At 41.0% G+C, this 13,019-nt stretch overlaps 1 protein-coding gene across 1 annotated transcript in view; it reads right to left on the bottom strand.

Annotated features, from left to right (window-relative positions):
- PDE4D (phosphodiesterase 4D) overlaps positions 1–13,019 on the bottom strand; it is a 623,750-nt gene that overhangs the window by 451,544 nt on the left and 159,187 nt on the right. The window lies entirely within an intron of this gene.

Raw genomic sequence — 13,019 nt, 5'->3', positions numbered from 1 at the left:
TGCTTAAAACAACCACTGTAGAGCTTAGAAACAGCGAATAATTAGAACATCTGAAGTTCAGGCCCTAATGAAATCTTAAGTCTAAACATTAGTAAATATTATTTTTAATTTAATCATCTAAACCACTAGTAATATTCTCTGGGTTATGGAAAAAAGTCAAACAGTTCAAAAGAGAAATCTCCGACTAATGTTAATTTAAAGTGGAGATAATTTCTTCAGAAAGTTTCTAGAACTTTTATCAAATAGCTCACCATTATGAGAGAAAATTCTCAAAGAATTACTTTTCTGAGAGCGCTGATATTCTAAGAAGCATGTTGTAGTAATGAGAAGAAAATAAGGTTTTTTCTCCATGTCTTACAGTCTTTTGCCATTACTTGATAAATTCCCCAGCCCAGATACCACTGTCTGCACCTATTGCCTTCATTACTTTCCTGAGAAGAAACTCAAGTTCCGAGCAAGTCTAAACATTTCTACATCTAAACTAAACTAAAGAATTAGGAGTACACCATGTATAACTATTCCACCTAGCTCAGGAATCAATAGCTTCATAATCCTAATACAATACTTTAGACAGGTACACCTCTGTGTAAGTATTCGCCTCTGCCAAACTAGTGTTCACATATATATTATAGTATATGTGGTATACTAAATAAAGTAATCTAGACTATGCCCACAATTTACAATCACACCTCCAGTGTGATTGCACAGACAGAGCCTTCAGTTTGACCTGTCTCATGAAGACTGATGCATACCTGCAAGAAAAACTTGCACCGTAATATATTTATGTTGTGCGCACAGGCAGAGCCATTAATGAAACACGTTTCATGATGAGTAATATTAATAAACTGCATTTATACTGAAAGCTTGAGCAGCTGCTGTGAACACACTATTTCTAATAAGACTTTTAATCACAAAATCTAAATTCATAATTTAGCTATTTTTCTTAATCTAGCTGCAGTGCAGTTTAAGATAACAGAGATTATAAAATGTTATGCATTAACACATGTACTCTGAAGCATATCAACAGCAAAATTAATCACTGTGAACATACTACAAGAATTAATATGTTATAGTCATCCAGGGAAAAATTTAACTTCAGGCTTGTATTTTCAGTGTGTGCTTAGTGGATATTCAAGACAGCTGAATAAATTAAAAAAAAAAAGAAATTAATTATAACTCTGCAAGAAACTAAAAATACTGACATCAGAGATAAAAATAAACCCTCACATGAAGGTATTTTATACACTTAATCAGCTGATTTTTTGGGCAGCTCTGAAAGTTATAAAAATATTTGAATTGCAGCCACACACAATCAGAATGAGATAGCTGAACTGAGAAAATGAATTTACTGGGCAACTTCTTTTTCAACTCATATGCCAAAATTGGAGAGGTAGAAGATTGTGACATAAAGAAAGCGATAAAGGAAGAATTCCAACCCAAATATTAAAGCCAAGCTTTGGAGAAATCAAATAATAAACACCTAATGTATATTTTTCTAACAATGGGAAATTAAATCAATATGAGTTGAAAAACAGGCCAACGATTCAGGTCTAAATAGGCAGACACCAAAACCAGAAAATCCTAGTCATATCAGTGTTGTTCATCTTCGCAAAACAGAAGAAATACACACATTGCTAGTTTTGCTATATTTGTGAATACAGTTGAGCATTATGTTTACTCACAGGATGGTAGAAATGCTGTTTGGGAGGGCCCTTGTGAGGTTGTCCAGTCCAACATCACACTCAAAATGGAACTATCATCCACACTAGATCATACCAGCCACAGACTGGTCTGATTCTCAAAAACCTTCAAAAACAGAAATTCCCCAGCCTCCATGGACAACCCGCTCCTGTGCTGCACCACATTCCTAACAAAGAAGATTTTCCTAAGGTTCAATCTGAATCTCCCAGTCAGGGGCCTCGGCCCTCCTTAAACAGCATGTCACCGGTGAGAAGAGCTTAAACTTGTTGTCTTTTGCAACTACCCTTCGAGGAGCTGCAGGCTGCCTTTAGATCGCCTTTCTCCTCCTCCACAGCAGACTCCAGAAAGCTCAGCCCCCTCAAGCGCTCATCACTGATCCTGTGCTCAGGCCCCTACATCCTGGTGGTCCCCTCCTGGGCTCCCAGCATTCCTCTTGACCCACTGGCTACAGTCACTTTGGCACGTAGTTACTTTTATCTATGAGGAAGGGTGCACTGTTTGACTGCTGGCCACCCTGCCACCCATCAAAGCCCCCAGGTCCTTTCCAGCAGGGCTGTGACCCAGTCCCTCAGTTGTCGGCCAGTGCTTCGGGTTGTCCTGTCTGGGTGTTGAACTCTGCGCTTCAACATGGGCTCTAGGATCAGCCTTTCATGGTGATGTGCTCGTTACAAGCAGACAGCCAGATATGGGCACACAGTCCTCTACACTTTGATCCCAAGAGTGGAAGCAGTTTTCTGCCCACCTAGTCTTTTCATCCAGCCCAGGTTTCCCGACTGGAGTTCAAACCACTGGTTTTTTTAACAATGTGGTCTGCTAAGAGATTTGCGACAACCAAGGGCACAGTGAGGGAGGGATGTGTGGGGTGGGGGTGGGAAGAGGGATCAAACAAATTGCCATCTCAGACAGAGCGACTGAGAAATCCATGAAATAAGTAAATAAGATTATTTTTGAAGCTTTGTGAGTTTGGAAAGATATTAGGGGAAAGATTGACACAAAGTAAGAAAGATTTGATCATGCAAGTGGCTTCAAAGAGATCCAAAAAATGCTACATAAATGTACATATATACAAGGATGAGGAACAGCATGCTGAGGACAAGGACATTCTTCTTTGGACTCAGACTCTGTCATATAATGAGAACTATTAGAAAGTCAAATAGCAGCCAAGAAGCTCAGATTTGTGTAGCTCTGGGGAGAAGACAGAAAAGGATATGTATCCAAATGTCGATACACTCAAAATCACTTAAATAGATATAATATATATATGTATCTATATCGATATCTCTCTCTATATATCTCTATATATATCTATGTATCTGTATATATCTATATAATAAATGTACAGATATGTAGATATACTTAGAATCATGAAAGAGAAGAAAACTACTAACTAGTTGTTAGAAAACTTAAATTGCACAGCATAAGTTATATGAGGACAGAGATGATACTTCTATGAGTTCCTAATTACCAGAAGGACAAAGGTAAACAGCAGACAACAAAACATCACAATCATTTTCAGAAATGCAAGAAATATATGAAAAGCAAAAGAGTTGGCATTGGCCATCTTCCTGTTGCCACTAAAGGACATACTGAATTATAGAAATCAAATCAAGATGCCCCATCCCTGGAAGTGTTCAAGGCCAGGCTGGATGGGGCTTTGAGCAACCTGCTCTAGTGGGATGTGTCCCTGCCCGTGGCAGGGGGGTTGGAACTCGATGATCTTTAAGGTCCCATCCAACCCTAACCATTCTGTTATTCTATGATTCTGTGATCAGCACATAAAAGACCTCTCAGCTCCAACATCCACAGTACAGATGCTAGACAGACCAGTTAACAGATTCTTGTAAAGCCATTTTAACTGTATGTAATCTTATAACTAATTAACAGATTCATAACACTGAGCAAAATCTAAAGATTCTCTATGTTAATTATCCATAAGAGGCCTGCCTTTGAAAAAGGAAGGAGATTAAGGCAAAACATGACACAAATTAATGATCAATTTTAGGAAATAAAAATCTTATGGTAAAAGATTAATTAAAACAACCAGGTAAAGTTTTGATATGCTGGTCACTCACAGAACCCAGTTCAAAAATCAAATTCTAATTTACGCCTCAAAATCACTACATGATGACCTTGTCAAGTAATTAATGAAAAAGCATAAATGAAGACATGACAATTTGTCAGTAAATCATGGCACAACCTATTTAGTTGAAAAGCATTGCCATCACTTAAGATGCAGCCAAGGAATTACTTCACCATCATGTTTCAACTTTTCTAAACTGCAGGCAACATGTCATTGTACATTCAAATGATACACACAATGATGTCTGCATATCAGTTCACAGGAGCAACCTATGCTAACTCACATTTGCTTGCATGAACAGATACTGCATTTTTTAAAAAAAAATTTTCATATTGTCTATCAGACTGCTGTAATGTTGATCTCAGCTGAGGATTATATCCTTTAAAATGTTAAAATTGCACTGCTTTTTAATGTATATTGAATAGAAATCTTTTTCAACACCAGGAAAGCAACTTTTCTGTGTGCTTACAAGAACTGGTGTGCTAATTAAAGAGTAATTTACATCAAATTATGCATACTAACCAGGATAGACTCTGCTTCTTTTTAATCTGTGAGGTGATAGGTTATATGCTTAGTTAAAAGTATAAAACTTTCAACCTTAGTGTTGAAAACACCTGAAGACCAAATTTTATATATACTTTTTATTAGGAACATAAGCTGACCTTATAATTCAACCCAAATCCCCCAAATACTGACATAATCCATTTCCTCTGAACTCAGTAAATTTTTTCATCCTTTTACTTTTACTATTACTTTTACTATTTTTACTATTTACTTTTAGTACTAACTTTTACTACCTTCAGCTTTGAAAAAAAGTTTTATGGGAACACAGCACACCTGAAAGAGCTGAATCAGATAATGGAAATGAGGAAAAGATGGAAATCATTGTGCAGTGGGACAATTATGATATAGTTGCCTTCACAGAAACATGGTGGGATGACTCGCATAGCTAGAGTGCTGCAATGGATGGCTATAGACTCTCCAGAAGAGATAGGCAAGGATGGGGAGGCCATAGGGTAGACCAGTATGTTAGGCAGTGTTTAGACTATCTAGGGCCTGAGGATGGTGACGATAGGGTTGCGTGGGTAAGAATCAGGGGAAAGACCAACAAGGTGGATATCACGGTGGGACTCCATTACAGGCCACCCAACCAGGATGAAGAGACAGATGAAATATTCTGTCAGCATCTGGGAAAAGTCTCACAATTGCCAGCCCTTGTTCTCATGGGGGACTTCAACTAACCAGATGCCTGCTGGAAATATAGTACAGGGGAGAAGAAGCAGTCTAGGAGGTTCCTAGAGTGTGTGGACGATAACTTCCTGACAGCGTTGGTGAGGGAGCCACCTAGGGAAGGTGCCCCAACAGACCTGTTTTTTGCAAACACAGGACTTGTGGCTGATGTGATGGATGGAGGCCATCTTGGGGACAGTGATCATGAAATAAAATTATGGAGCTTTTGATTCCTGGAGCTTGAAAGAATGTGGCTAGCAGAACTGCTGCCCTGGACTTCTGGAGAGCAGATTTGGCCTATTTAGGGGCCTGGTTGACACAGTCTGTTTGGACACAGTCCTGCATAGCAAAAGCATCTAGGAAGGGTGGACATTCTTCAAGAAGGAAATCCTAAAGGCAGAGAAGCAAACAATCCCTATGGGCCAAAAGACCACCCGGTGGATAAGAAGCCTGGTCTGGCTGAAGAGAGAGCTCTGGCGGGAACTCAGGAAAAAAGGAGACCTTTGGAAGAAGGGCTAAGGAGAACCTCCATCTTCTATTGGATGTGGGGAAACCATTGTGAAGAAGGACGACAAAGAGGCTGAGGTCCTGAATGCCCTTCTCTGCCTCAGATTTTAACAGTAAGACCAGTTGTTCTTGGGGTACTGAGCCACCTGAGCCAGCAGATAGGGGCGGGGAGCATCATGAAGCCCCCATAATCCAAAGGGAGATGGTGAGGGACCTGCTCCAGCACCTGCACAGATGCAAGTCTATGGGGCCCGATGGGATCCACCCGAGGGCACCGAGGCAGCTGGTGGAAGTGATCACTGAGCCACTTTCCATCATTTACCAGCGGTCCTGACAAACTAGGGAGGCCCCAGCCGACTGGCATCTAGCAAATGTGACGCCCACCCACAAGAAGGGCCGGAAGGACGATCCGAGGAACTACCAGCCTGTCAGTCTGACCTCAGTTCCTGGAAAGGCCATGGAGCAGACCATTCTGAGTGCCAGCACACAGCACACAGAGGACAAGCAGGGGATCAGGCCCAGGCAGCATGGGTTTAGGGAAAACAGGTTTTGCTTGACTAACCCAATCTCCTTCGATGACATGATGACCTGCTTAGTGGATGAAGGGAAAGGCTGTGGATGTTGTTTACCTGGACTTTAGCAAAACCTCTGACACCATAGCCCACAGTATTCTCTTGGAGAAACTGGCTGCCTATGGCTTTGACAGGAGTACTCTTTGCTGAGTAAAATTGTAGCTAGATGGCCAGGCATTATGATTGGTGGTGTTACTTCCAGGGTTACATCCAGCTGGTGGCCAGTCACAAACGGTGTTCCCCTGGGCGCAGTGTTGGGGCCAGTTTGGTTTAATATATTTATCAATGATCTGGAGGAGGGGATCGAGTGCATCTTTGGTAAGTTTGTAGATGACACCAGGTTGGGCAGGAGCGTGAATCTTCTTGAGGGTCAGAAAGGTCTAGAGAGGGATCTGGACAGGCTAGATTGATGGGCCAAGGCCAACTGTGCGAGATTCAGCAAGACCGAGTGCTGGGCCCTGCACTTGGATCACAACAATCCCATGCAGCACTACAGCTGTGTGGAAGAGTGGCTGGAAAGCTGCCTGAAGGAAAAGGATGTGGGGGTGATGGTCAACAGGTGGCTGAATATGAACCGGCAGTGTACCCAGGAGGTGCATCCTGGCCTGTATCAGAAATAGCATGCTCAGCAGGAGTAGGGGAGTGATTGTCCCTCCCTGCTCCCAGCACTTGTGAGATTGCACCTTGAATATTGTGTTCAGTTTTGGGCCCTTCACTTCTAGATATTGGGGTGCTGGAGTGCGTCTGAAGAAGAGCAATAAAGAAGTATCTAGAGAAGAAGTCCTGTGAGGAGCGGCTGAGGGAACTGGTGTTGTTTAGTCTGGAGAAAAGGAGGCTGACGGGAGACCTTATCACTCTCTACAACTACCCAAAAGGAGGTTGTAGTGAGGTGGAGGCTGATCTCTTCTCCTAAGTAACAAGGGATAGGACAAAAGGAAAGGGCCTCAAGTTGAGATAGGGGAGGTTTAGATTGGATAGTAGGAACAATGTCTTCACTGAAAGGGTTGTTGAGCATTGGAACAGGCTGCCCAGGGAAGTGGTTGAGTCACTGTTCCTGGAGGTATTTAAAAGCTTTGTGGTCGAGTCGCTTAGGGACCTGGTTTAGTGGTAACTTGGCAGTGCTAGGTTAATGGTTGGGCTCAGTGATCTTCAAGGTCTTTTCCAACTTAAATGGTTCTGTGACTCTATGAATTCTGGAACATCTCCATAAACACAACGGCCAAGAAGCATGAGATTGTGTGTATCACATGCCCTATGAAATACCAGCCTCTGTGCAAAACTTAACCAATACTATTGACTGTTAAAAACTACACTGAGTGCATTGGCTGCTGGGGTATTCAAGCATTGGGATGCAAATTTAGCAGAGGCCTCTTGGCTTGTTACAATCCACCTGGCCCTGACAGATCAAGAACCCTGCACACTGGAAAAGGAGTTTTGGTCCACATAGTACATGTGAAGCAGCGGCTGGGGAAAACAGTCTGGATTATCCTTCCCTCAGGAAAAGACAAACCTGTTTGTGCAATTGTTTTTGCTTAAGAACCTGACAGCAGTTGGTAGGTAATGAGGAATTATGGGGAAGTCCAGTGTGTACTTCAGGGTGTTTTAATCCTTGGTGAAAATAATCCATACTTTATGTTGTATGATGTTAGCGTAACATGATGCTGTATGTCACAACTGCTGTGGCTGCCATACATCAAATTATAGCAGGAACTTCTTGCTGTCAATCCAGGGTAGAGGCAAGAGGAAAAATGAACTGCAATGTTAAACCTTATGGCTTAGTCCCAAGGGGCCAGAGGCAGAGACTGTAATGGATATGCCTTGTAATTGTTGTATATCATAATTTGAGTTTTGTAATAGGAAGTACTATAGCAGAAACCAACTGAATCAGTGAGGATGAATCTCACAAGAAACAGTGCAAGTGCAGCAGTGACCCTACTTGAGCTGGTTTTGGTGCCCAGTAACTCCATGCAACACAGCACCTCTCCTGTCCTGAATGAATGCCATAACAGATGGAGCCCAAAGACATAGACCAAATAAACTGAATAAACAGGTTATGTATATTTATAGGCATTTTACAGACATTTTAGGGGGAAAGAGTAGTTAATGAGGACATGTTGTGATAGTGCAGGCCTTAAGTGTGACATAAATGACATGGAATAAGGGGTGAAGAATGTACTGGCTTTGGCTAACATAGAGTTAAATTTCTTCATAGTTTCTTGTATGGGGCTATGTTTTGAATTTATGTTGACAATAGTGTTGATAGCACACTGATGTTTTAGTTACTGCTGAGCAGAGCTTTATACAGTGTCAAAACCTCTGCTCCTCACACTGCTTCTTCAGTGAGTAGGCAGGGGTACTCTCAACAAAAGGTTGAGAGGGGCACATCCAGGACAGCTGACCCCAACTGATCAAAAGAATATTTCATACCATTTGACGTACTCTGCTGCTTGGGTGAGTGCCTGGGCATCAGTAGCTGGTGGCGAGCACCTGTTTTCATTTGTAATGCTTGTTTTTCTTGGATTTTATTTTTCTCTCTCTTTGTGTTGTAGTTTTTCATTCTTTTCTCACATTTTTTTAAAATTTATTTTCAATTAATAAGGTTTTTTTATCTCATTCCATGAGTTTCTTTCCCATTTTTATGCTTCCGATTCCCTCTTTCTTCCCAAGGGTGGGAGTGGAGGGGGAAAGGGAGACAGAGTAAGCAGGAGCATCTGTGTGGTCCCTAGTTGATGCCCACATTTCTCATAGGTGTTTCTTAGGTGCTTATTATCTCTATAGCTATGGGTTTGACAGCTGTTAATTTAACTCCATAAAACCTACTGAAGATACAGGGATGGTATTATCCCATTTTTATAGCCAAGAGTCAGAGACACAAAGAGATAAACTGAAAAACAGTTTCCTAGCTTTGCTTGACCTATTTCAGAAATAGGAGATTCAGAATACTTCACATCAGCTTCCCTTAATATCATCAAATATATTGTCCTCTGACTTTAATTTGCAAGAGTCTAGCTCAACATATTTGCAAGTAACACTAGTGGCTCACAGTGGAAGTTCAGAAAATAAAGGAAAGAGTAACTGCTTAGGCAATCTATTTAGTGTTATATAGTAGCTCTATGTTCAATCATCAAATTTCATAGAAGCAAGTTTTCTCTAAGGTAAGAGTCACACCATCATTTCACTCCAAATCTTCAAAAATATTTGCTAGACACCTTTCAAGTTCTGCAAGAAATGGGAGGAAGACTATAACAATTGCTACACAGTCCTTACTGATTCTACAGCAGCTTTAGCCTACAAGGTCATGTCTAAGAGAATATGTGATCATGCCATTAAAGTTTATACTACTATATGTGTCATGGTATAAGCATAAGGACAAATAAAAAAGGTAATTTTGGCACCGTCTGATTTTTGATTGCTTGACTTTAGTGATTTTTATGACAAATTTGACATGTAACATTTAATTTTCTCTCAGAAAATAGATGGCACATTTCCATCATGGCGAGTGACATTGGCACACATTTCATTCCTCAGCTAAGCTGAAACTTTTAATTGAGTACAAAAAGCAATGACACACAAACAAATATTTAAATAGAAACAGTAAGTTGTTGTTAGCTAGTAATTTATTTAGACCTGTAGTCAAGTCAATGCAAAATAAGCAATTTTGCAGTAAATTTTCCATATATTCAGTATGTAGAAAAACATAAGATTTAGGAATTTTTTGCTGTGTTTTCTGGCAGAGCCCTGGATTCTGCTTCAGGCTATTTTACGGAAAATAGTATTCTCTTTCTCTCTTACTCCAAGACTGTCCCTTCTCCCCCCAGAGTCTGTAACATGTTGCTGTACATGGTCAATATTTTATTTTATGAGGGTCTGTCACAGTTTTACATAGCAGAAACAGCCACGCTGAAGGTTGCAGGGAATACACAGAATGTAGTTATTTCCTGGTGAGAAAGTATAGATGCCATGTCCTGTTTCCTCCACTCCCCACAGAGAAGCAGCCAGAGCGGCTCATAAGTATTTTGCTGGAGTAGTATTGCTGATCACATTTGTGGTAATAAAGAAGGTACATGCTCCTGGATGCTTCAGTACCATGTGTTTCCCACACGAACATGTTATTTTTCAAACCTTAACTCAGTTTTTCCTCTGCTTCCTCAAAATATGTCCAAATTATCTTACCTATTCATTTTTCTTCTTTCACCTGGCCTTTTGCTCCTGTCCATTTCTTGAACTGGATAATTATTTTCTTTTTAATTTCTTAACATCAGCAGAAGGCCTCCAAGAGCCCAGGGAGGGCAGGGGAAGAAGGTAGACAACTGCATAACTGATTTCTGTAATTTGCTTTGGCATCTGTACTAGGTCTGGCTGGGATGAAGTTAAGTTCCTTCATAGCAACCCATATGGTGCTATGTTTTGGATTTGTGACCACAACAGTGTTGATAACATACTGATGTTTTAGCTGTTGCTGAACAGTGCTTACACAGCGTCCTTCTCTGTTTCTCATGCTGCACCCCCCAGTAGTAGGCTGGGGATGCACAAGAAGTTGTGAGGGGACACAACCAGGACAGCTGACCCCAACTGACAAAAGGGGTATTCATAGAATCATAGAATTGCCTTGGATGGAACTTGGACTCTCAGATCAACTAGTCCAGCTGTCAACCTAACACTGACAAACCCCATCACTAAACCATATCTCTAAGCACTATGTCTACCCGTCTTTTAAATACAACCAGTGACTCAACCACTTCCCTGGACAGCCTGTTCCATTCATTGCCATATGACTTTGTGCTCAGCAATAAAAGGTCAGGAAAAGGAGGGGGAAGATTGAGGGAATTCGAGGTTACGGCACTTGTCTTCCCAAGTAGCCATGATACATGCTGATACAAAACAGGATTGAAGAATATACCTTTGCCTTTGCCTTGCCTTGCCTTTATTTTATTTGTAGAGGTTGATATTCTGACTGTCACTGTGCAATTTTTCACAAGCATGGCAACAGATACATCTGTGGTCTAAAGTGTGAGAGTGCTACGTTATTTGAAAGAAAGTTTATTACCATATTTTAACCAGTGAAAAAGCCTCATTCTCATTAACAGTTGAATTACCTTGTGTTAGAGATGTGACAATAATTATTTTAAGAAAGACAACTGATATAGATAATGTTATCCAAGGTTGCAATTAAGGCTTTCTTCAATCCTAAGCAATTTATACTAGTATTCTATTATGAAATTGTTGTGCAAGTGTGGCAGTGTGCTCTCCCTGGTTTGCCCCCCCTCTCCCTCTCGGCTCCTGCCCGGCCTTGGCCACCATGGCCATCACAACAGCAGCTGTGATAACTTGTACCCAAACTCTGGGGGATGGCTGGCAGCATAGTCAAAATACTGTCTGGAGAGGGGACCTAGAAATTTTGTTGCCATAAAAATATGACTATAGGTCAATTATCTTACTGTATAAATAGTGGACAGCCCAAGAGCCCTTTGAGCTCTCCTGTATGGCAGCGGGCTGCACGCCAGGATCTCCCCTTTGGTGAGGATGCTCACTGAAGGTTCTACTCCTCGAGGTTGAGAGATTTCTTGCCGCAACAAATTCCCGGTTCTCCTCCTCGAGGTTGAGGGAATCCTTGCCGCAACAGAGTTTTGGTAACTGACTAATAGCATGCTAAGCTTTGAAATTTTATCTAAGTAATGTAAAGGATTGATTGTGCATATGTAATCCTTTAGACATAAACCGTTGACCAAGTCTGGGACTAGGATTGGACCCAGCCGCACCTAGACTCCTCTCTGAGAAGGAGTTTAGAAAGCCAGGGGGTCCTTTCTGAACCTCGTGACTCAACGGGAGGGTCTCCCTGACAGTTCTGTCTGACCCTGTCCTCTGTGCAGTAAATAATAGAGTGTACCCTGACATCGAATCTTGTAAACACTATCGCATTTACCACTGATTTTATCACACTACTGGTTTTGTTAAATCACTGTTTCACCTTAATAAATATTTCTCTGCTTCACTCTAACTAGTGAAGTTAATCACTCCATCCGCGACAGCAAGCATTAGAACAGCCAGTGCTGTCATTACCACAAAACCACCAAACATGACAACCAAGCTTTTGAACGGCAAGTATCTGACTTGCTACGTAAAGTGATTCAGGATCATAACTGCTAATAAAAACAAAGCAACTCCAAGAAATAGTTCTGCACCTGGCATTTCTGATCTCTGAGAATGTATACAAGAGAAAGGAAGTTCCTGTAAGGTGTCTGTTAATTAAATCAGTCAAATAGAACATTTAGGCTTTCTTTTTTATGTTAGAGGTCTGGAAACCTCTCTGTTAAGCCCTGCCCTGTAACCAATTACTTGAATTCTAGAACATGAAATCCTTTTAGATACCAGTTAACCTACTTCATGTCTTTTCATATAGAGCAGACTCCAGGCTGGGTCATGTAAAGTGTCTGCCTCCTTATTCCATTTCTTCTGTAAGTCCCTCTGCTAATTTGATGAATCATTTGATAGCTAACTTAATGCTCATGAGATCACTTGCTAGCCTTCTAATTAGCAGGTATGTTTCCTAGTCCTTACCAGTACTTGTTCATTAGTAGCCATAGATTTTTGTGCAAAAATAAATTATTGTAATCTAAGGAACAAAAGTCAGCCATGTATCACAAGCTTGCTAGAAAATAAAAGCAGCCTAGAAGAAGTCAAAAAACAAAAAGAGTCCTGACACGGAAATATGCATTGGTGTTTGTTGCCATTTCTCTGCAGGCCTCTTGACAGATTTAACAAGATCATTTATTTCTCACCTTCTTTATCTTTTCTTTGAAAAACATTTTTTAGAAGTATCACAGTATGCATCTCTAGCAAAGTAGTTGTGTAGTGCCAGTTCTTGAATCATCCGTAACCAACCCACCCTGACACACCCTCCCATCCTTTCCATCTGCTGCTCAATCTTG

The sequence above is a fragment of the Calidris pugnax genome, unplaced genomic scaffold, assembly GCF_001431845.1.
Source record: "Calidris pugnax isolate Ruff unplaced genomic scaffold, ASM143184v1 scaffold273, whole genome shotgun sequence".
NCBI lineage: Eukaryota > Metazoa > Chordata > Aves > Charadriiformes > Scolopacidae > Calidris > Calidris pugnax.
Note: the sequence above shows the minus strand (reverse complement) of the source record. Positions and strands in the feature narration are given on the sequence as shown.